Source organism: Magnolia sinica, chromosome 16 (assembly GCF_029962835.1).
Source record: "Magnolia sinica isolate HGM2019 chromosome 16, MsV1, whole genome shotgun sequence".
Lineage (NCBI taxonomy): Eukaryota > Viridiplantae > Streptophyta > Magnoliopsida > Magnoliales > Magnoliaceae > Magnolia > Magnolia sinica.
In genome coordinates, this window is record NC_080588.1 from 46,043,584 (window position 1) to 46,069,860 (window position 26,277).

The 26,277-nt window shown below is 41.2% G+C and overlaps 1 long non-coding RNA gene across 1 annotated transcript; it reads left to right on the top strand.

Annotated features, from left to right (window-relative positions):
* The first annotated feature begins 9,528 nt into the window (after positions 1-9,528).
* Positions 9,529-17,521, top strand: LOC131229302 (uncharacterized). The gene is made up of 2 exons (XR_009163252.1): positions 9,529-9,616; positions 17,141-17,521. It is a non-coding gene; the product is annotated as an uncharacterized LOC131229302 (long non-coding RNA).
* Positions 17,522-26,277: the final 8,756 nt, after the last annotated feature.

The window sequence follows — 26,277 nt, forward strand, 5'->3', positions numbered from 1 at the left end:
ATATTAATATATAATATTATAATATGTGACGGTGGGCCCTGATGTACGTGGGACCCACCTCATATGGAAGCAGATTGGCTGCTGTACTTACACCAGCTATGCTGATGTTAGGACGTCAGTTGGCCCATGGGGCCCACTAAATGTATGGGTCTGATCCAGACCATCCAACATTTTGAGCGGGTGGGATCCACCTTACTGAATGTGTTTCATATCCACCTCGTACATCTGTTGTGGACGTGTGGGCAGGTGGGTTCCACCTTGATGCATGTATTCTTTATCCCAACCGTCCATTTCTTCCTGGACGCTGGAGACCTCCTTTCCTTTTTTGATATATATATTATAATATAATATATTATATATTTGATGGGTCATGTGTGTGGACCCCACCTCGATGTGTATGTTTTACCTACACCATCCATTCATTAACTGGGACGGGCAGGAGCTAGAGTAGTCACCTTGATGTGTGGTTCACATCCACACCATCCTGAGGTCGGGACGGTGGGGCCCACCTTGATAATTCATGTTTCACCCTTGTTGTCCATCTCTAGCGGATGGGACCTACCTCAGACGTATGTGTTCTATCCATGCCGTCCACTCGTTTGCCAACATGGACACCACCATGATGTATAGGACTATGCACCATCCCGACAGTGGACGGTGGCAACCACCTTTTATGTGTTTATGGCCCATCCATGAGGCCCACCTTTGATGTGTTTGTGACCCATCCGTCAGGCCCACTTTGATATACTTGTGGCCTATTAGTGCGGCCCATTGATGTGGCCCACTTGTTGTATATGAGGTCCATTAGTGCGGCCCATTGATGCGGCCCACTTATATATGAGGCCCATTAGTGCGGCCCTTGATGCGGCCCACTTTTTGTATGTGAGGCCCATTGGTGCGACCCAATGATGTAACCCATCGTGATGTGTATGTTATCCAGGCCATTCTTTGGCTGGACCACTAATAGGCCTAACTGTGATGTGTAGGCCCACTTGCTGCATGTGTAAGGCCCACCTCTGATGAATATTCGAGGTTCACCTATTGGCTATTTACGGCCCGCCTGTTGGATATTTGAGGCCCACCTGTTATGTATTTTCGGCCCATATGGCATGGCCATTGTGATATTTTGTAACCCATTTAACGAGGCCCATTATGATGTGCATTAGGCTCATGGGTTGTGGCCATGCGATGTATCTGAGGCCCATGTGCAGGGCCCACTTATTGTGTGTATATATATATATATCTCTTGTATGAGGCCTAATGCGATGTACATTAGGCCTTTATGTGAGGCTATGGGCCCACCTTATGTTTGACTCTATATGGGCCACTACTTGGGAGCAATATTGGTTGAATGTCCACATGGATGGGCAATGACGGCTAGATGTCCTCATTGTGACCTTCCCTTAGGCCTTGTTAGGCCCATTCTCTTCGTGGGTTGACTCAAATAAGTGGACCTCATACGCCATAGACGGATGGTTCCGTACTATCGAATTTGATATAACCACGGTCGAGAGCCGATCTTTACGTTATGGTTGATTGGTTGTCCATCTATGGACCCTGCCTTGTTTATATATGCTGGTTGTTGGTGCTAATTATTGATGTTGATTGTCGGTGCTGATTATAGATGTTGATTATCGGTACCGATTATCGAGGCCGATTCCGATTGTCGAGGCCGAGTATCGAAGTTGATTCTAAGTGTCGATTCCGATTGTTGAGGCCGATTTCGATTGTTGAGGCTAATTTTAATTACCGAGGCTGATTGTTGAGACCTATATGATGTATATGCGACCCGTTGTTGAGGCCCATTATGATGAATTTGTGGCCTATGGGCAAGGCCCATTGTGATATGTATTAGGCCCATGATACATGATCCATTTAATGTATTCGAGACCCATGTGTAGGGCCCACATGTCATGTATTTAAGGCCTATGAACAGGGCCCACCTATTGTGTATATGTGGCCCTTGAGTAAAGCCCATTGTGTTGTATATTAGGCCTTTATGTGGGGCCATGGGCCCATTATATGTTTGGCTCTATGTGGGCCATTCCTTGGGGGCAATGTTAGTTAAATGTCCACATTGTCGAGGCCGATCGTTGATACCGATTATGAGTATGTGACAGTATAGCATCATGATACATGCCTATATGCATCATTTACATGTTTGTTATGAGATATGGTTGATTATTGCATATGTCATTGAGCATGTTGTTATGAGACTCCTTGATAGGCGGAGGTTATCTCACATCAGCGCATGGTATGCACAGGATTGATGCATGACTGGATTGAATGACTCATGCATCTTGCATTATGATTATTGTACGTCTTAGGGACATTAGGGCCATAACCTCCACAAGCATATCGTGGATGGCCAGACGGGGCACCAAAAATTTGTTCTAGCATCGGGCTGCCATAGATGGCCTTGGGTAAAAATTCCTAAACCCTCTTGGTACCAAAGGATGCCCCAACGTCAAGACCGAGTGGATACATGAGAGCCCGAGTGCCGAATACCAGGATGTCTCGTCTCCCACTGTGTCATGGTCGGTTGGGAGGAGGTGTGGCCTTACCCACCTAAGGGTAGGGGGTATAGCTAGGCTGAGTTTGACCAGCTCGTAAAAGGGTCCACTATCGACGTGCCGGATAGGTATTGGCAGACTATTGGCCAGGCGGATAGTGAGGTTTCTTACGCTCACTTGGATTGTGCTGTTGGGAGAGGGGCAGTGCCATTTAGAGTGTACTAAATCCCGATAATGATCCTAGAGATGAATAGTACTGATATGTGGACTTATTGAGCAGGAGTTGCATACTCATTCATTCATTCATTCACTATCCACTCGGGCTGGTGGTGCGCAACTATTTGTTATGTGTACCTTCACAATGACCAGGATTTTAGTTGGGGCGCGCGACTAACCTGAGATCAGGAGTTTACTACATTGAGTTTGACTATCCAAATTTAGGTATGGGACTGGTTTGGAAAGAAGTCCCTTCTGATGGACACCATAGCTTGCGATAATATGTATTATCATCCCAACTTCACACTCCAGCATAGTCATTCCATTTGCACCGCATATTGCATTACATCCATGGCATATGGCATTTTGGGTTACTGTGTTTATGCATTTATATGGTCTAGATACGGCTGAAGCTATTCGTGAACTCATCAAGAATTGTATATTGCATCGCATCCGTGGCATCTAATATTTGGCCCTTTATGACTCTTCATTTGCATAGCTGTTTTATATTGTGTATTCTGATATTGATTGACTCATGGACTTGTCAGCATTCCCGCTTACTCTGTTATTGTATGATTTATGATCTTGTCAGTATTTCTCCTTACTCTGATAATTCATGATCTTGTCAGTATTTCTGCTTATTCCAATATTGTACGATTTATGAATTACCAGTATTTCTGGTATTAAATGATTTTGGCATTGTATTGAATACTTGGCACTTACCTTGTGCACACACTTACACCACCCTCTAAGCTTCTATAAGCTTATGCACGATAGATGCCTGCAGGTGATGATATGTTGCAGCAGTGTTGAGCTTGGAGCGTGCAACGGTCTTTTGGAGCTTGATTCTTGATTTATGTATTTTCCTTTTAGCATTGTACTCAAATGATTATATTAGTGGATATATGATGATGATGTTGCCTTTGTGAATTGGATAATCTTTTGGTTATGTTTGTTACGAGTTAAATGTACAAAAATAAATTCCTCTATGTAGGATCTCAGGATCGAAATCTGGCGTATGTACGCTAGGAGCTGAGAATGGGGTACTACGGAGGCTGTTGGCACCGGATTCGGCGATCGGGATTCCTGTGAATCCGATTTCTGGGTTTGGGGTGTGACATTCATGGCACCCAAAAAGTTTCCAGTGGTAGGCATTAAATCCCTTTTGTTTCTTGTGGTGTAACCCACCTAAGTTTTATATCGGCCTGATATTTGGATTCCTTTTTTGTGCATTTTTGTGGCTATTTCAGCCTGATTCTTCGAAAATAATTTCTCTTTTATTTTTATTCCAATGTGCTAGAAAGAATTAGGTGCTCCACTAGACTTAAATGATTTAGTCTTATTGGCTTCGAATTCTGAATTTCACTAAGAAATTGGATGTGTTGCTCTTTTGCATGTATTTCAGAAAGGTAAACAAGTACCATATTTGTTTGGCAAATCATGTTTGCAACAGTAAACAGAATTCAATTTTTTGATTTTATCTTTAATTTTCCTATTAGACTGGGTTCACCTGTCTTTCATCTTAGATGATTTTTGTTATGGTTCCTTGCTATTTTGTATGAATTTGTTGGGTTTTCCTAGTTTCATTTGTGGTCCCCTAGATGTAATTTTCAATTATATCAATGAAATTATAGATGGTCTCTGCCCAACCCATGGATTATGATGAAACTTGGGCCAGGCTCATCCCAATCCCAACTGGTCCAACCCAATTGTTCCATGGTGGGGATCTTTAATTGTTTATCAACACTCTTAATCATGTTTATCCAATCCAAATAAACAGGCGTTGTTGGATAAATGTTTGGGTTGCCGAGTTGAGGTAGGTCTAGAAATTGGGTCCCAGTACATGCCCAATTTTCAATCCTAACCAGTGAGCTATGGAATTGAGCTTTGGTAGGCTCACTAGCCAAATACTCACCCCTCCAAAGGACTCTTATATTGAGCTTGAAGATCTCTAGTGTGCTGGAAAATTCTACTACAAATACATTGTGAGGTTACAAACCAATGATCTACTGTTCTGAGCATAATGAATTATGTTATAACAGATCATTTTGTTTTCTAACTTCTTGCCTGGACCACAATGAGTCATCCAAATAGGCCCTTTGTATTTTTTTTTTTCTACTTTTGGTAATCGTTTAATGTAGAGATCTCACAATTTAATCAGCCAATTAGACAAAATTTCAAATGAAGTTCATTGCTCATCAGTTAGATGTGTCTCCGACACACATTTATGTACAGCCTAGACATTTATAAGGTGGCCCCTATGGACGAACGCCCCTTTGATCCCCAAGAATCAAGCTGGTCCATTTATCAGGTGGCAATGGATGTCTAAAGAAATGGGTGGCTTGGAAAATGACAACCAATGAGTTCTAGATCTGAAGCTGCAGTTCACTTCATCTTCATGCATTTCTTGTTGCCTGAATAAACTTCTGTATGTTTAGTTTTGGATTGCTGTGGATCATTCTGCAATTATCTCCTTCAAGTCTTTCAAAAGTTTTTTTTTAAATACTCCATTAAATCTCCACTATTGAACAGGTGAACTGCCCCACATGTGTCAAAATGGCATGTATGTCCAACATATAAGCCTGGTACCAAGTCTGGCACTACATATACATGAACAGGCCTTGTAACTTTTTTTTTTAGAAATAAAAAACAAGTTAATATCCTTCACCATCATGTCTTAAACCACACTTAAAATTTCTAAAATATAAAAACCAATAAAGAAAAGCTTATGCCATAGAGACTAAAATCCCAAATAACTTGAAAGCATCTTAACTTTCTAATAGTTTCAACGAATCTGATCTGGCAACACAAAGTCGCAGACATCATTGATTATAATTACATGAATAAATTAGGCCTCAATGCCTTGAATGTTGTCTTAAGCTTCCTAGTTGGTGGCCTAACCTTCTTGAACACCAACGGGAACTTGATTTTGGAATCATGAAATTGCTTGGTATTCTCTCTCTTGCCAAGCAAGTCAGGTATGGTAGCTGTCTTGATGATCTGAATGCAAGGAGACCTTACCCTGTGGCGAGAAGCCATCTCATCATACATCTGCTCAATAGCACCACTAAGAGTGGTGTCCCGGTATTCCTTGTACATATTGTGGTAACCAGTTCTGCTCCGGTACCGCAACCAAATTCCGTAGTTCTCAATAATGGTGGGATTCCTCTCAAACATCTCATTGATGGCAAGCACTTGCCCGATACTAATGGAACATGTGTTGTACCTAAATCCAAGTTGGTCCCAACCCTCAATATGGGCAATCCATCAAATGGGTCCATCCTTGATTGCCCCTCTCTCTCTCAAAAAAATCACTTTTGACTAGATGATCTTAACTATCCAATCAATGGTTAAGGAAATTGATGGTTTATATTGTTCATATTGCAAACAGTCTATTAATCTAAACTTTCCATGATGTGGGTCCTGAGCTTGATTGTCCATTCATTTTTCCATATCATCGCGGGTCATGAGCCCAAAAATGAATGGGCGTTCAATAATCATTGTTTCGTCTTATGTAATCCACATAAGATTTGGATCTTCCTCTTTTTAGTCTCATGCCCTAATATGATGTAGAAAAATGGATGAATGGCATGGATGAAACACATACATCATGCGGTGACCCGCACAGCACCATCAGTAGGCAATCCAGGTCCCTCGTGATATGCCCATGAAAAGTTAAAGTTATTCAAAGACTAAACTCCAATGATAGTCATAGATGCATGTGTTTAGAATTAGATCCGTGAATGGGTGGAAAATAATAATAATTTTTTTTTTGTAAGGTGCAGGTTCAAAATGAACCCCGTGGTTAATCAGGATCCGGCTATAATAGATAGGGAGTGGATGACACTAAGTTTTCCAAACCCTCATTTTATTTCTGGAATCAGAAGCTTTGTGAAGTTTGCACGAGAACACCTTCCTGGTAGAGAAACCATTTTTTGTCCATGCGCCACTTGCAGATGTTTACGATTACCGGTTTCTTATAATGATTTAGAAATACATCTAATGAAAAATGGATTCGACTCAAGCTATAGGGTTTGGGACATGCATGGTGAGCATGTATCACCTAAGCGTACTGAATATGCATCAAGTTCCCAACAGTACCACAATGTCCTGAACTTAAATGAGGTTCACAACACGATTGTTCAAGAACTCGGTAGTAATAACCTAGATGAAGTTGTACAGGATGAGTCGAATGTGACCCCTGTAGTCGAAGGTGTCTTTGGGGAAAATGAAACTGATGAGTTTGAAGAAAATCTACGAGACACAATGACTAAACTATACCCAGGGGCCCAAGATTTCACCGTGCTGACTTTTATTGTACAACTTTTTAAATTAAAGGTGAACCATGGATGGAGCGAAAAAAGCTTTATAGAGCTCCTTCAACTACTAAAGAAGGTATTACCTCCCGGTAACAAGGCCCCTACTAATACCTACCAAGTAAAGAAGACCATTACAAAGTTGGGTCTTGATTATGTGAAGATCCATGCTTATCCAAATGACTATATCTTGTACTGGAAAGAGAACGAGATGAAAACTAGTTGTCCAACTTGTAAAGCTCCTAGGTTCAAGATAGAAATGAATGTTGAGAAAAAACAACGTAAAGTACCTGTCAAGGTGTTAAGGGATAGGAAGGTCATTCGTTTTATAATTACAAGCTTTTGCACCTTCTTTAATGCCTTGTGCTCAACAATAGTAGACGTTCAAACGCTCCTCACTCTTGAGAGGGGTATGGCTAGGACGTTACGTCAGCTTGAGATTATATGCCCTCCATCTATATTTGTCGTGATGATGCATCTGTCAATCCACTTGGCATACGAGGCTCACATATGTGGTCCTGTATACTATCGATGGATGTATCCATTCGAAAGGTACGCTACAAGTTTAGTAAGAATAATCCGGCTTAACATCTACGATTGTATGTATTTGTAATGTATCATTATTTTTGTTAGGTTCATGAAGACATTCAAGGCCTATGTCCGTAACAAGACGCGACCTGAGGGTTGCATTGCAGAATAATATATCTAAGAGGAGACAATTATATATTGCAACCAATATAAAGGAAAACAAAAAACAAGCCTCTTGGAAAAATTGGAAAAACGGTTTCATGGAGTCATTTTAGGACTACAAAAGTTGTAAGATGTCATTGATGACGATAACAATGATGACGATGTTGGTCCAATAGGTTCAGGTCAAAGTGTTACCCTAGCGGGTATCGAATACGAACAGGCTCGTACATGGGTACTAAAGAGTCATCCCAGCTATGATGTGTGGGACGGGTATGCACAATTAGCTCATTTGTATATATCTTCTTTACTTTATGCGATTTCAATATAACAATGGTATCAAATAACGTGCAGGAAGTACAAAGATTTCTTGTAGCGAGGTTACAGAAGGACCAACAGGGTGCCTAGCGAGGATGAATTCATACCTTGGTTGAAGAGGCAACCAGAGTTTAGCAAATCTGACGATAAAGAATTTAAAGATATAGCGAGAGGACCTCTAGCTTTTTGTACTTAATACAATAAGTATTGTATTAATGGTTTTCTCTTTGTCACTAAGGACTATGAGGAGAATAAAATGAACCAAAACAGTGGGGTTATGATAGAGGGTATGACCACCTTCCGATCTAGTGCTAAGGATATGAATACAGTGGATGAAAATCAACCTTACTATGGAGTCCTTCGTAGAATTATCCAATTGGAGTATAGAACAGGGTACAAGCCCATCTTATTTAAGTGTGATTGGGTGAAGGTGACGCATCATGGTGTTTCTTTTGATGTCAAAGCGAATCTGAGATTAGTAAATTTGTCCAGTCTTTACAGTTCAGACAAATTGGGTGACGAGCCGTTCATTCTTGCGGAGCATGCCACGCAAGTTTTCTACTCTAGAGATCCAAAAAATCCTTAATGGCATGTGGTATTGGAGGTTCCAAAAAAGATTTTTATTGAAGAAGAGACATGCCATCTATTAGAACGATTTAAGGATGTAACTGATGCCGATGTAGGACCTAATCTCACCTCATTAGCAATTGTTAATGTGTTGATATTCAATGAACCTAAAGACATCAGTGTTGTAGTCGAAAAAACAAAGAAAAGAAAGTGACCAAGGAGAATCTCTTGAATTGTTTATATTTTCTAAGCATGTAACAATATGATATTTATTGGAGGAAATCCAATCAAGGTATGGTTAATGTAGTGAATTGTTTGTACTTTATTTGTTATCCAAATTATTGTATTAATCATTAGTGTTTTTGTTTTATTTTGTTTTATTTTATTTTAAACAGGCACATGGATTCACAACCAGAGGCATTGGGTGTGCACTTGACCGAGACTACAGATGCGAGCAAGACTAAAGGTAATATGATAGTTCTCCTTAATTAGATATGTAAATTTCAATTTTCTTATATATTGGTGGTAATCAACGATGTGTATATATATCTGTTATTCTTTTTATGTTGTTGTGCCAACTTCTTCTTTTTCGTCTAGAAAGAGAGGTCCTACTAGGGGTGCTTTTTTACATGACCAACTTAATAGGAAAAAGTCCTAAAGACGAATGAATTCGGGCAACCGAATGAGGATTGTCCTGAACATTGGTGCAGTTATCTTTCTCTGGGTACTCGAAATCTTGGTATGTCTCATTGTCCTTCAATAATTTAATATATCGAGATTTCTTTACCATCATCATTTACATTTTTCTTCTTAATCAATACTTGGAAGTTAATATAATCATTTACTATGTTTTACAATCGTTAAAATCTTTATTTGTAAATCTGTGCCCATATAAAAAACTTATTCATTCTCAGATTGCATTGTGGAATATGCATCCATTAATCAAAGAAAGGGCGACATTCCAAGCACTCACACTTTCTCTCCTTGCTAGCTAAATTGGTGAGTCTTCTTTCCTTCATACTATATGATTCATTGATGAAGTGGCCTGGCCATTTAGACAAGCCCATGTTTATATATTATCTCGAAATTGATGAAGTAGATCCGGATGTGCGTCGGAGCTATCCGGATATTGAGCGAGGGTCCCTGGAAGGTGAGAACCGCTGTTATAACCATGATGAAGCTGTCCATTTCCTATGGACAGCAATATGGGTGGCCTGGCCATTTGGACAGGCCCATGTTTATATATTATCTCGAAATTGATGAAGCAGATTCGAATGTGCGTCGGAGCTATCCGGATGTTAAGTGGGGGTCCCTGGAAGGTGGGAACCACTGTTATGACCATGATGAAGCTGTCCATTTTCTATGGACAGTAATATGGGTGGCCTAGCCATTTGAACAGGTCCATGTTTGTGTATTATCTCGAAATTGATGAAGCAGATCCGGATGTGCGTCGGATCTATTCGGATGTTGAGTAGGGGTCCCTAGAAGGTGGGAACCGCTGTTATGATCATGATAAAGCTGTCCATTTCCTATGGACAACATTGGAGGGGTCTGGCCATTTGGACAGGCCGTGTTTATATATGTATTTGCAGGGACCACATATCATGCCCCAAACTCGAAAAACGGGCTCACAAAATTTCTGATCGCCGAATCCGGCGCCGACAGCCTCCTCAGTACCCCATTCTCAAATTCCGACACTTACATGCCAGATTCCGATCCTGGGATCCCACAAGGAGGATTTTCAGTATGAATTTTTTTTTGTAATGGAGCATAACCACAAGCATAACCAAGTCACCAAAACAACATCACTACATATCTACTATATCAAAAACTTTTAAGTACAATGTGGAAAGAGAAATACAAGGTGATCAAAAAGCTCCAAAATGATCAGGTGCGCGCTCCTGCCTCAACTCTGCTGCTGTCCAACGACACCTGCAGCAACGGTCGTGCATAAACTTAAAAAAGCTTAGAGGGTGGTGTAAGTGTGTGCACAAGGCAAACGTCAAGTGTGTAATATTAGAGTAATGAAAAAAAATGCGGTAAGTCCATGAATGCTATCAGCTGTACCAAAGCTATGTAATGCAAGGCATGAATGCTATCGACCATACTAAGGCTATGTGATGCGAGGCCTATGTAGCCAAATGTCATATGCGAGATGCAAAGTAAGCGTGCCAGTACTCATCAAGTACACATATCAGTACAGTTCCTCTCTGGATATCACCGGGGTCTAATACCCCTCACACTGACTGCCTCCTCCCTAGCTGTACAGTCAAGCAAGTGGAAGAGACCACACTATCCGTCTGACCAGTAGTCTGCCAATACCTACCTGGCTCATCGATAGTAGACTCATCTACGAGCTGGTCAAATTAGCCTAGCTTATAGCCCCCTCACTCAGGCAGATAAGGCCACACCCCCTTCCAACCGACCACGATACAATGGGAGACGCAGCCTACTGGTATTCGAAACTCGGGCGCTCGTATATCCACTCGGTCTAGACGTTGGAGCATCTTCTGGTACCAAAAAGGTTCTGAGATTTTCACCCAAGGACATCCTAAGTGTCCACAATGCTAGAACCAATATTTTCGATATCCGATACGACCATCCATGATGTGCTTGTGGAGGCCACGGCCCTGATGTCGCTAGGGCGTGCAGTGAATCACGACACACAATGCAAAATGCATGAGTCAAACCGTCAGTCATGCAGCAATCTCGCACGTACCACGTGCTCATGTGGGGCACTCCGTTTCATAAGGAGTCCTGTAAATGCCTCAGCCCAACAGCTTATGCTATGATCAAATATTCCTCACATCAAGCATACATATGATGCGTATGGGCATGAGTCATGGAGATATACCAATCATGTTACAAAGTGGTGAATTATTCTTATAATGCAGATGAGCCTAGACGGCCTATACACAACAAGTACGGCCTATCAATGGGCCCTAGGGAGAGTCGTAATGCGGACATTTAACCAACATTATACTTGCAATGTGGACGTCAAACCAACATTGCTCCCAAGGCATAGCCTGCCACAAACCATAGAGAAATCACTCATTGCAATGGGCCCTAAGGATAACCCATCGGGCCTCAACCCATGAGCCTTAGATACCTCAAAATAGGCCGTATCACATGGGCCTTACATTCATCAAATGGGCCGCATTAATAGGCCTCACCAACGGGCCTTATGTACATTGCAATGGGCCATAACCCATGGGCCTTAGAATACATCAAAATGGGCCTAATCACATAGGCTTTATGTACATTAGATGGGCCACACCAATTGGGCCCCAACAACGGGCCATAATACATCAAGATGGGCCTAATCCTATGGCCTTATATATATATCAAGTTGGGGTCCACTTGGACTATAGATTGAGCTTTCAAAATGGTTAGACAATTTGGATGCAACACAAGCATCATGGTGGGGGTCCACATGAAGGCCCACCATCCTGTATACTATATATAATATAATATATAATTTATATAATATATATATATATACAATATTGTATATAATATTATATATATATACACACACACACGCACACACACGTGTGCACACACACACACACCGTCCCCTGGATGGACGGTGTGAATGAAACCCATACATCACTATGGGTCCCACGTGGGGCCCACCATTATGTTTACTAGCCATCTAATCCGTTGAGAAGGTCATACGGACCTGGAATGAAGAGGAAAAAAAATTTCATCTTGATCCAACACTTCTGTGGCCCAGAAAAGGAGTTTCAAGGGCAGACAATCAATCCTACTGTTTCCCCTGATGTGGGCCACCTAAGTTTCAGATCGGGCCGATTTTTGGAGGGGGCCCACTTCAAGCAGGGGCCCACCTAATGAACAGATTGGATGACAAATATACACCATGGTGGGGCCCACGGCTGGGACCGTGGGTCCCTGCCTAACCATCCCCCCACCTCCACGCGGTAGGCGCTGCCTGCACGCCTCTGGCAGCAGCAGTGCCTGCTGCATTGAATTTTTTTAAAAATGAGTTTTTCTATGGTTTTTCATATATGGGACCCGCATCAACTGAATCCAGCCTGTCCATTGCTCTCTATGGCTCAAGACCATTCCAATGAGTCCAATATCCAATGTTTTTCGGCGCATAAAAATTGTCGGGGTGACTTTTAACGGTAAAAACCAATGTTTTACATGTTATGGTCCGCAAGAAGATCGGATGGACTTCATTTTTTGGCTCAACGCCTAAAACGATCCTCTAAATGGGATGGACGGCATGGATTGAATACATACATCAAGGTGGGGCCTACACAATTGGCCCACCCAATAAGCTTAAAATCAAGCTCATATTTGTTTTCACGTCTAGCATCCAGGGGACGCTGGACGTTTTGGTGCATGGGAACATTTAAGGTGGGCCTTGCTCAGGTGGGCCACCACATGGCTAGGTGGTTTGGAACAACACATATAAAGTGGGCCTCATCACCAATGACTTGGATCCAATACATGCTTTATGGTGGGGGCCATCCAAGTGGGCCACACGGCCATATCATCACACAAAAAAAATAACTAAAAAGAGAGGGAGAGAGAGAAATAGAGTGGGACGCGTGTGATGGAGGGCTCCGCCACTATGAGCCCTCCCTTGCAAGAAATCATACATCAAGTAGGTCCCAATACATGTGGGCCCACCAAATTAAGGATTCAATGGTGGAGATCCTTTCTCCACCAAATGCAAGGTCCAGATGACCCTATCCATACATGGAAAATAAACATCATGATGGGGTCCATGGAGAATGGCCCCATCATGGAATGATCATGAGGATCAAAGTGGTCCATCGGCATCAAGGGTCCAAAGTGAGATCCACACCATCCATCAGTAGGCCTCACTTGGCCCATCATCAAAACATGAAAATCTATCCTAATAAGCACCCACCGTCGATCTCCTTGGTCCGTTGGAACGCCAATCTCCTTGTGCTTCACTTTGATGGAGGGAGATGAGATTTGAATGGCTAGGATGAAGGTTAAAGGGATAGAAAAGTGGGCCTCACAAATCACATTTTTCTCTCCATGGGAAGGCTTGGACGTGGGATTTTCCTTGCTTGGGAATGTGGGTTTGAAAAATGAGAGAGAGAGAGAGAGAGTTGTAAAGAGAGAGAGAGAGTAGCTTAGGTAGGCCATGATTACTTGTAAGAGAGGATGACTAGCAATAAATGCTTGTAAGAAGGCTAGGGGGTAGGGTGGCTATAGCTAGGGTAGGGTGGCTATAGCTAAGGTAGGGTAGGGTGGCTATAGCTAAGGTAGGGTGGATAAGGCTAAGGTAGGGTGGCTATAGCTAGGGTGATGTCATCCATCACCCTCATGATTACCTAGAGATTGGTGCCACATGGGATGGGTGGGTCCCGCAATATGCGGTCTACGGTCATTATAATGCACTGTCCACATCTTATGATCTAAGCGTCGGATTGGCGCACGAGATACGGCGTTGAAACCGCGGTGACGGTGCGATCATAATGGTATGAGTCTCGGGTTAAGCTGACTCAAATCTATAGGATATGACCTAGGATCGCGCGCAAACGTCGATTATATGTCGCATGTTACCAGAATTTGACGGGAAGGATCGCAGCAGTCGACGAAACAGTACTGACTGGGATACGGGTCTTACACCACACCCTTAACCTATAACCTAAACCTAAACCTTTACCTATAACCTAAACTTTAACCTATAACCTATAACCTAAACCAAAACCTATAACCTATAACCTAACCTAAACCTAAACCTAAACCTGTAACCTAAACCTATAACCTATAACCTGAATCTAAACCCGATCCCGAACCCGAACCTAATTTCCTAAACCTATAACCTATTCTCAATTCCCTAAAGCAATAACCTATAACCTATAACCTAAACCTAAACCTAACCTAAACCTATAACCTAAACCTAACATAAACCTAAAACCTAAACCTAAACCTAAACCAAAACCTCTAACCTTAACCTTAACCTAAACCAAAACCTATAACCTAAACCTTAACCTAAACTTAAACCTATAACCTAAGCTTATAACCTATAACCAAACCTTAACCTAAACCTATAACCTAAACTTATAAAATAAAACCTAAACCTAAACCTAAAACCTAAATGTATTCTCAAACCCCTAAACCTAAACCTATTGCTAATCCTAATCTCAACTCTCTAACCTAAACCTAAACCTAAACCCGATCCCGAACTCGAACCCAATTTCCTGAACCTAAACCTTAACCTATTCTCAATTCCTTAAAGCTATAACCTATAACCTATAACATATAACCTAAACCTAAACCTTAACCTAAACCTTAACCTAAACCTAAACCTATAACCTATACCTTAACCTAAACCTATAACCTATACCTTAACCTAAACCTAAACCAAAACCTATAACCTTAACCTAAACCAAAACCTATAAACTAAACCTTAACCTGTAACCTATAACCTATAACTTAAACTTATAACCGATAACCTAACCTTAACCTAAACCTAAAACCTAAACCTAAACCTAAACCTATAACCTAAAACCTAAACCTAAACCTAAAACCTAAATGTATTCTCAAACCCGATCTCAAACCCGAACCTGATTTCCTAAACCTAAACCTTAACCTATTCTCAATTCCCTAAAGCTTTAACCTATAACCTAAACCTAAACCTTAACCTAAACCTAAACCTTAACATAAACCAAAACCTATAACCTATAACCTATAACCTATAACCTAAACTTATAACCTATAACCTAACCTTAACCTAAACCTATAACCTAAACCTAAACCTATAACCTAAAACCTAAACCTAAACTTAAAACCTAAATGTATTCTCAAATCCCTAAATATAAACTTACACCTAATCCTAATTAATCTCAACTCCCTAACCTAAACCTAAACGTAAACTTGAAAACCCAAACCTAAACCCGATCCTAAACCCGAACCTGATTTCCTAAATCTAAACCTTAACCTATTCTCAATTCCCTAAAGCTATAACCTATAACCTATAACCTATAACCTACACCTAAACCTAACCTAAACCTATAACCTAAACCTAAACCCAAACATAAAGCCTAAATGTATTCTCAAATCCTTAAACCTAAACCTACACCTAATCCTAATCTCAACTCCTTAACCTAAACTTAAACTTGAAAACCCAAACTAAACCCGATGTCAAACCCAAACCCGATTTCCTAAACCTAAACCTTAACCTATTCTCAATTCCCTAAAGCTTTAACCTATAACCTATAACCTATAACCTATAACCTAAACGTAAACCTTAACCTAAACTTATAACCTAAACCTAAACCTTAACCTAAACCTAAACCTATAACCTAAACCTTAACCTAAACTTATAACCTATAACCTAACCTTAACCTAAACCTAAAACCTAAACCTAAACCTATAACCTAAACCTATAACCTAAATATATTCTCAAATCCCTAAACCTAAACCTACACCTAATCCTAATCTCAACTCCCTAACCTAAACCTAAACCTAAACTTGAAAACCCAAACCTAAACCTAAACCCGATCTCGAACCCGAACCTGATTTCCTAAACCTAAACCTTAACCTATTCTCAATTCCCTAAAGCTATAACCTATAACCTATAACCTATAACCTATAACCTATACCTAAACCTAACCTAAACCTATAACCTTAACCTAAACCTAAAACCTAAACCTAAACATAAAACCTAAATGTATTCTCAAATCCTTAAACCTAAACCTACACCTAATCCTAATCTCAACTCCTTAACCTAAACCTAAACTTGAAAACCCAAACTAAACCCGATCTCAAACCCGAACCTGATTTCCTAAACCTAAACCTTAACATATTCTCAATTTCCTAAAGCTTTAACCTATAACCTATAACCTATAACCTTTAACATAAACCTAAACCTTAACCTAAACCTATAACCTTAATCTAAACCTTAACCTAAACCTAAACCAAAACCTATTACCTAAACTTTAACCTATAACCTATAACCTATAACCTAACCTTAACCTAAACCTAAAACCTAAACCTATTCCTAAAACCTAAACTTAAACCTAAAACCTAAATGTATTCTCAAATCCCTAAACAACCTGCACTTAATCCTAATCTCAACTCCCTAACCTAAACCTAAACCTACACCTAATCCTAATCTCAACTCCCAAACCTAAACCTAAACCTAAACTTGAAAACCCAAACCTAAACCCGATCCCGAAACTGAACCCGATTTCCTAAACATAAACCTTAACCTATTCTCAATTCCCTAAAGCTATAACCTATAACCTATAACCTAAACCTAACCTAAACCTATAACTTAAACCTAAAACCTTAACCTAAACCTAGGTTTTGAGTTTAAAAGTCCATCCTAGGTTTGAACACATTACTCATGTTAGATTTTGCCATAGTTTAGAAGATTTGTAAGTACATTTTTGATTTCTTCATATATAAGTGTTTTTTTTTTTTTTTTTTTTTTTTGTTGTCTTTCTTCCTTTTGAGATGTGTACAAAGGTATGTTTGTTTGATTGTGTCTACAAATGTTGTTTTATACAGGTTGACAAGCTAAAGAAGTCAGTGGAGGATGAAATTCATTTTCTCAAGGGAAGGGTTTTAGAACTTGAAAGTGATCTTGTGTCGAAGTCCACAAAAGTTACATCTACAGTTTTAAAGAAAGAAAAAGCTCTATCTTCTACATTTGCTGAAATTGATCGTCTGAAGGAAGAAAATTCTATAAAAATGTGACCATTATTGAATGCATATGGAGGGTGTTTACTATGTTGGAGTGTATTTGTTTCTTGCACATGAGGGCACGCCTTAGTTGTAATTCTTATGATAAGTTGAGCAAAGTGAAGTATTGTTTATTTAGAAATGTGAATGTAGGATGCATTGTATGATTTGATTGTTATTTGTAATAAATACATCGTTTTTTTTTCTGATTGCATTTTATGTACTATTTCTATCAGCATTAAGCTTAGATGAGTTATCAATCACAGCAGGTTCTTGCAATGGAAACAGGTCGTATTATTACAATTTTTAAAAAATAGCTACGAATATAATCCGTAGCTATAGCCACGGCTTTAGTCCGTAGCTATTGGTATCTATTGCTACAGATATTGTCTGTAGTTATTAGTATCTATTGTTATGGATATAATCCATAGCTATTGGTATCTATTGCTACGGATATTATTGGTAGCTATTGGTATCTGTTACTACGGCTATTATCCGTAGCTATTGATATCTATTGCTACGGATATAATCCATAGATGTTGGTATCTATTGCTACGGATATAATCCGTAGCTATTAGTATCTATTGATATGGATATAGTCCGCAGCCAGACCTTTAGCTACCCCACCAATAGCGACGGACGTGCTACTGATCATATCCGTAGCAAAAGGGATTTTGCTACAGTTTTTGGCCGTAGCCTTTGCTCATTTTTCTTGTAGTGCTATCTGTGCGGATATGAGTGGTTGTTCTCAACCACTCATCCTAGTCATATTCTCTACCATGCTTTGGAGGATATTTTAGGTCCCCCAGTGTAATTGCTCGATGAATGGGAGATGGCAGTGATTCAATGTAGTCGGTGAAGTTAAAAGTTGGAAGTACGGGTTCTTTGAAGTATGCAGGGTTGTGGACAGTGGTTTTGGTTCGTTTGGTTGGCGGTTGATTGGAAGAAGGGGAAGGGCAATAAGAAGATGGATCGGGAAAATCAGGGTGAGAAGGTTGGTTAGTATGAGGGTCTACAGGAAGATAGGTTCACTTAATACGAGCCATGATGGACAGGGAGTTTAGGGCTTGAAGGAAATTGAAGAAAAGGTTTAAAGGAAAGTTGAGAAATTGACTAAGTTTTAGAAAAAAGACCAAGTGCAGGAGAAATCGGCTAAGTCCTGGTTGCACAGGACCACGCAACCCCCAAATGTAATTCAAAACAATACCCCGAATGCAATTCTTAACAGTCTCCCAAATGCAATCCAAATTAACCTCAAAATGCAATTCAAACAATTCCCCAAACGCAATTTCAAACTGTTCCCCAAATGCAATCCAAATAGCCCCCAAATGCAATCCAAATAGTTCTCCAAATGCAATCCAAACAGTCCCCTAAATGGATGAACAGAGTGGATAAAACGTATGCTTCGTAGTGGGGCCATAGAACGTTTCTAGTAGCCTACTAAGTTGGACTAGGGATTGAAATCCCTAATTAGGGATTTCAATTTACTAATTGAAATCTTGAATTAGGAATTTCAACTTCAAGGAGAAGAAGAAGAGAAGAGGAGAGAAATGTACCTCCTTACTCCTGCTAATGTTGCCACTACCGCTACTCCCACTTGCTGGCAACTGTAGAGAGAGAGAGAGAGAGAGAGAGAGACAGAGAGAGAGATTTGGGCACTACTGTGTTTTAATCCATAAATCATCAATTCGACTAGAAAAATGATGAGGAGCAAACAACTACAAACACTAAAATTATGCATGTTAGAAGGAGTAAAAGGACAAGGAGAAGAAAAGGGCATAAGCAGATATACTTAAGACAAAATGACATGGTGTGTTTACAAAAGTCATGGACCTTAATAAGACAGAACCCTGAAACCGAATTTATGTGGCTGACCCAGTTAATTGAGTAAAGCTTAGATTATGATAACGGAAATGGAAATGATGATCAACTATTAGACACTGTTTTTTTATGGTGTGCCTACTCTATGATTAGATAGGGCTGATTTTTGTACTACGTGGTCCTTATGCTGGGGCCAACCTATTCAAAGGGTTGGATGCCATGTAAACTTAAGAGGTTGACAATCATCCATTGAGTGGACCAAAACTTGTGGTTCAATTTGGTTGGAATAAAATATATATATATATATATGTTATTTAATAGTAAACGGATTAGCTACTCCCCCTGCCACCGGCCTGGGTGGCTGATGGTCGGAGCTTCTTCGTGGGCCCCACCATAATGTATGTGTTTCATCCATGCCGTTCATCCATTTTTACAGATCACTTTATGGCTTGATCTCAAAAATCAGTAGGATATAAATATCAGGTGGGCTACACCACAGGAAAAAAATAGTGATTGGATATCCACCATTAAAATACTTCCAAGGCCCACTGTACTGTTTATTTGACATCCAATCTGTTGATTAGGTCATACAACGTAGATTAAGGGGAAAAAACAAAGATCAACTTGAACCAAAACTTTTATGGCCCCCAAAAAACTTTTAATGGTTGACGTTCATTCAACACTGTTTCCTGCAACGTAGTCAGCTTGAGATTTGGATATACCTCAATTTTGGTCTCATATCCTAAAATGATCTATAAAAATATATGGACGGAATGGATGAAAAACATACATCATGGTAGGGCCCACAGAGCACCAACTACCAGCCATTGGCTGGTGGCAGGGGAGTAGCCAATCCGTTTCGTATTTAATACGCTAGGAAGTATAACACGTGGTATGCACGTGCAGGAAGCAAGGGAGAGAGATTGCGGAGAGATTGGTGGTTACAGGAGCGGTTAGGTGCAGCCAACATACAAAGAGAGGAGAAAACTGCTTGGATCACTGTTCAATTGGTTTGGACCACTTAAAAGAGTCTTACATACCCCTTCATACTGGGCTCACGTGCTAAACTCACTGCCACAACTGGTGAATGAAAGGGACAAAGACATCAACGTAGTTTTACATTGGACCGAATTTTTAGGAGTCGTATCATGGGGGGCTACACGCAAGCAAAGACCAGGGTAAAAAAGTACTCTTTATTTATCCCTGATTGAAGGGGTCCAAAAGCATTACTCTTTTGTTTCAAAATCTTTTAATAGGAGGGTAAAATTGTCTACGAATATTCGCGTTTTGTATAGAAGAGATGATTTCCGGTCAACTAAAACGAGATAATCCATTTTTAGGCGGTCGCTGCACATACATGCAAGGTCCACGACATTCGCCAAGGGAACCCACCAAGATACAAAAGCCCAAAAATCAGGGTGGCCTACTATTGAATTTGGCTGCACATGTACCGGATGAATGGATGGTTGTAACAAGCTAGCTTGTGATCTCTAGTAATTGAGGTGCATGCGTGCTTGATTTTTGGGTCAGGGCATGTTTAAGATGGGTCCCAACTGATGAATGCATGGATCTGAAAGTGTGGCCCACTAATTCGTGGATTTGCCTGATTTATTCCAATCGGTCCACGTCCTGCTCATTTCAAGGATTCCCACCCAGGATGAATATCGGAAGCCCCTTTGATGTGCTGGTTTCTCAGTTTCTGAATAGTTCTGTTTTCATCAGGACCGTTGAGTTAGTTGGTTTCATGGTTATCAAGGTAACAACCATCAGGCATCAGCTATTATACAATATTGTCCACACAACAGTTTGTACAATACGCTCTCGTTTTCAGTTTGCACAAGGTAGCACTATAGTGCAGTGATCTAAACCGTTTATATGATCGTGACCACCATGGATCGCCGATGCTCTAAATATCTCCCAGATAAGCCCAATAATTCAATACGAGTGTATAGAGCAACGGTCCATATTCAAACTGAATGGCCAGGAACAATGGATTGGGCCAATGTATTATGGACCCCACTTGTACAATATGGAAACTAAGCCTTTTATACGACCTCTGTATAGTAGCTCACTAAATGACATGGAATCACGTGTATGACAGTGGCTCATTCAATACATGGGTGGATCTCATTATGTTATTTGAGAGGTCCCATCGTTAGGTCAACGGAGGTGGGGGAAATACTAATTTGATGGTTTGGCGGACCACCATCCTTATTACCGTATAATAAATGTATTGAAACCACCCATGCGTAACACCTAGTGTACCTACTATCTAGACCGTTCAAAACTTCATCCATCATAAATGGGCCATACTTCTATTTAACGCAACATCACCTGCATTTTCAGAGAACTGATAGCCTACATGCAAGATATCACAAATGGTTGTGTGTATCCACTTAGGGGTCGTTTGGCCCATGGATTTGGGTATTTGAAGGGATTTCAAATCTCCTTTTTATGTTTGGCACTCTAAAGCATGAGGGGATTTTAAATCAAAAGGGTTTGAAATTCAAAGCAAAAGCTTTGGACTACATTTAAAATCCTTTCAAGGGTTGCATGTGTAACATGTGTGCCACCAGACTATTAATATATTGGTCACATGGCCCATTGATTATATCCCAGAATAATTAGATTATCAATTGCATCAGTATAATTACTTTAATATGACTATATGCACCATCTAAACATTGTCTGAGTAAATTAATGGTTAAAAATCATTGGTTAGATACTCGGACGTGATCTTGTGCTTGTGGCCCATTCGAGACTTAGAATTTCATCGCTTTCAAGCAAAGTGTATATTTCAACGGGTATATTACAATCTGTAAGACCCGCGTCCTAGACCGTATCGTTCCGTAGACTTTCGCGGTCTTCCCGGTCGAATTTCGGCAACCTTCGACCATTAATCGGTATTTGCGCGCGACCCTGATTCACACGCCATCAACCTGAATCGACTCAAACCGAGACTTGTACCATTGCGACCGCACCATCGCCACGGTTCCGACACCGCGTCTTGCATACCGATCCGATACCTTGGCAGGGAGATATGGACCCGCGTTTAGTTCGAGGAAAACACTGCGCATGCGAATCCCAAGAGAATCTCTACAATATGTCACATCCATCAATCCCATCAATCACTCCATCAATCAATTAATCACCACATGTCAAGTACAAGAGCAACCCATGCATTCTCTCTCCATAGTCAACTCTTTCTCACCCTCTCTCTTACACACCCATACATGTCAAGTACCATATCACCTCACATCCATCACTCCATCACACATCACCTCTCCTTACAAATCTCTCTCTCTCTCTCATTTTCTCAACACACTTTCTAAGCAAGGGAAGAGAGTGCACGTCCAAGCCATTTCAAGAAAGAAAAGAGTGAGTTGTGTAGCCCAATTTTTCATCCCAAATCCATCATCCTAACCATTCAAACCTCATCTTCCACCATCAAAGTGAGACACAAAGAGATTGGCTTTCCAACGGACTGAGAAGATCGAACGGTGGGTGCTTCTATAGGCTAGTTTTTTATGTTTTCATGATGGCCAAGTGAGGTATACCAATCGATGGTATGGATCTCACTTTGGACCCTAAGATGTGGCCGATGACCCACCTTGATTACCAATATCATTCCATGATGGGACCATTCTCCATGGACCCCATCATGACGTTTACTTTCTAGTTTGAAAAGGGGTCATCTAGACCATCTATTTCGGTGGAGAAAGGAATCCCCACCGTTGATCTTTTATTTGATGGGCCCACATGTGTTGAGACCCACTTGATGTATGATTGATTACAAAGGAGGGCCCATAATGTCGGGGTCCCTCCATCACGTGTGTCCCACTCTCTCTCTCTCTCTCTCTCTCTCTCTCTCTCCCTCTCTTTTTCATTTTTCTTTTCTTGTGTTAATATGGTCATGTGGCCCATCAGGATGGACCCCACCATGAGGCAGGTATTTTATCCAAGCCATTTATAAGTGGGGCCCACTTTAAATGTGTTGTACCCACACCATCCATCATTTGGTGGCCCACCTAAGTAGGGCCCACCTCAATGCATGTGCAACGCGAAACCGTCGGACGCTGGACAAAAGGGAAAACACAAAAATTAGCTTGTTTCCAAGCTTATGGGGTGGCCCACTCATATAGGCCCCACCTTGATGTATGTATTCAATCCACGCCGTCCATTCCTTTCCCAAGCTCATTTTAGGCGTTGAGCCGAAAGATGGGGCCAACCCGACTTTCAGGCGGGCCATAGCATAGCAAACAGCAGGTTTACCATTGAAATATCCCCCTGTCATTTCTATACCCCAAAATATATTGAATATTGGGCTTGTTTGGCTTGTCTTGAGATATGGAAAGCAATGACGGGGTTGGATTCTTCCAATGCGGGCCCCACGCGCGAAAAACCTTAGAAACCCATTTTCAAAAAAAAATAAAATAAAAAAGCAGCAGGCAGTGTTGCTGCTACTGCTGGCAAGGACGCGGTACGTCCTGGTGTGCTGGACGTCCACAGGCAGGGACCCACGGCTCTGCTGTGGGCCCCACCATGATGTATATTTGATATCCACACCGTTCATCGGGTGGGCCACTCCCTGAAGTGGACCCACTCCAAAAATCAGCCTAATCTAGAGCTCAGGTGGCCCACACCGTAGGAAACAGTGAGATTGAACGTCTAGCATTGAAACCCTTTTCTAGGTTTTTTTTCCTGCCGTCCAGGTCCGTGCGACCTTAGCAACCGGTTGGATGGAAAGTAAACGTTATGGTGGGCCCCACATGGGACCCACATTGATGTATGTGTTTTATTCACACCGTCCAGGTGGATGGTGGAATCCCACAGTGATGTATGTGTTTTATACACACCGTCCACGGACGGCGGAACCCATGATGTATGTGTTTTGTTCACACTGTCCAATGATAGTGGGACCTACCATGATGCATGTGCTGCATCCCATCCACCCAACCATTTTAAAAGCTCATTTTATGACAAGAGTTAAGGAATGAGTCAGATCTAAAATTCAAATGGACCCCACCATTCAAAGTAGTGGTCAATGACGCCCACCGTTCAAAATTTCCAAGGGCCATAGCAGTTTCCCATCAAGTTGATATTGTTCCCACTTCATCTATCACTATGTAAATTATGAAAGGGGTTGGATGGTAAACATATTTCATGGTGAGCCTTAGGAATTTTAATGGTGGAAATCATCACCACCACTTATGTTGGGTGTGGCCCATTTGATGTGCATGGGGCCTAATTGGTGTGGCGCATTTGTTATACATAAGGCCCATGTGATTAGGCCCATTGCGATGTATTCTAAGGCCCATGGGTTATGGCCCATTGCAATGTACATAAGGCCTGTTGGTGAGGCCCATTAATACGGCCCATTTGATGAATGTAATGCCCATGTGATATGACCTATTTGATGTATTGAAGGCCCAATGGGATGTACCTAAGATCCATTGCAATGTGTGATCCCAACATGGTTTATGTAATGATGTTTACGACGGGCTATGCCTTGGGAGCAATGATGGTTTGACGTCCACATTGCAAGTATAGTGTTGATTAAATGTTCGCATTATGACTCTCCCTAGGGCCCATTGACAGGCCCGTACATGTAATGTGTAAGCCGTCTAGGCCCATCTTCGTTATGAACCGCATCCATTACCATATAACATGTTTAGTATAATTTCATGATTCACGATCATACGCATCATATATATGCTTGATATGAGAAGTGACTGATCATAGCATATGCCTTCAGGCAGATTGTTTATGGGCTCCCGGGTAGGCGGTGCTGCCCTACATGAGCACACAATATGTGCAGGATTGTCGCATAATTGGATAGTGTGATTCATGCATTTCGCATTGGGTGATATGGTTATTGTACGCCCTAGTGACATTAGGGTCGTAGCCTCCACAAGCATATCGTGGTTGGCAGGATTGGATACCGAAAATCTTATTCTACATGGGGTGCTATAGATATCCCTAGGTGAAAGTCCCTAAACCCTTATGGTACCAGGAGGTTGCTCCAACGTCTATACCGAGTGGGTGCAGGAGCGCCGAGTGCCAATTACCAGAAGGCCGTGCTTTCCACTGTGTCGTGGTCAGTTGGAAGGGGGTGCGGCCTTACCCGCCCGAGTGGAGGGCGCAAAGCTAGGCTGAATTTGACCAGCTCGAGGAATGGGTCCGCTATCAACGAGCCGAGCCCGATATTGGCAGGCGGAAAGTGCAGTCTCTTCCACTCACCTTATTGCGCGCGATGGGACGATAATCTGTTGGAGTGTACTAGACCCCGGTGATATTCCAGAGTTGAGCTGTATTGATATGTGGACTTAGATGATGATTCGCATGCTTGAGTTGTATTTCGCACCACATGGTCCTGGTATGGCCGACATCATTCATGCCTTACACTGCATGACCTTAGTACAGCTAATAGCATTCATGGATTCATCAGCATATTCCGGATTACTCTGATACTACATAATTGTAATACTATCTTACGCACATACTTACACCACCCTCTAAGCTTTCTGTAAGCTTATGCACGATCGTTGTGTGCAGGTGACGTTGGACCGCAGTAGTGCTGAGGCAGGAGTGCATAGCAGATCATCTTGGAGCTTTTTGTCCATTATCATTGTATTTCCCTTTATGCTCATTGTACTTGTAAAGTTTTTTATCATAGTGAAAATGTGATTGAGTTTTTGGTTGTTGTTTGTGGGTTATGCCTTTGGTTATGCTAATTTCGAATCAAATTGATGTTGAAAATCCTCATCGTAGCATCTCAAGATCGGAACCTGGCGAATGGGCTCTGGGAGCCGAGAATGGGATACTACGAAGGCTGTCGGCGCTGAATTCGACAATCAGGAATTTTGTGAGCCTGGTTTTCGAGTTTAGGGCGTGACACAATCATTGTGTCAAACATTGCATACTTACATTGATTAGAGATGTTAAAGTTAATTTAGTAATTAAATTTAAATCCCTGTAAACATATTATGCATAACTACTATTGTAGTATAGGAAATTATGAATTTAGAGTGGCAGACGTAACAAGATTTTAAATACATGGGATTTCGAATCGAAATAGGCCCTTAGCTTATTTATTTTCTTTATTATTTTTAGGACTTATATTGAAAATAAAAAACAATATA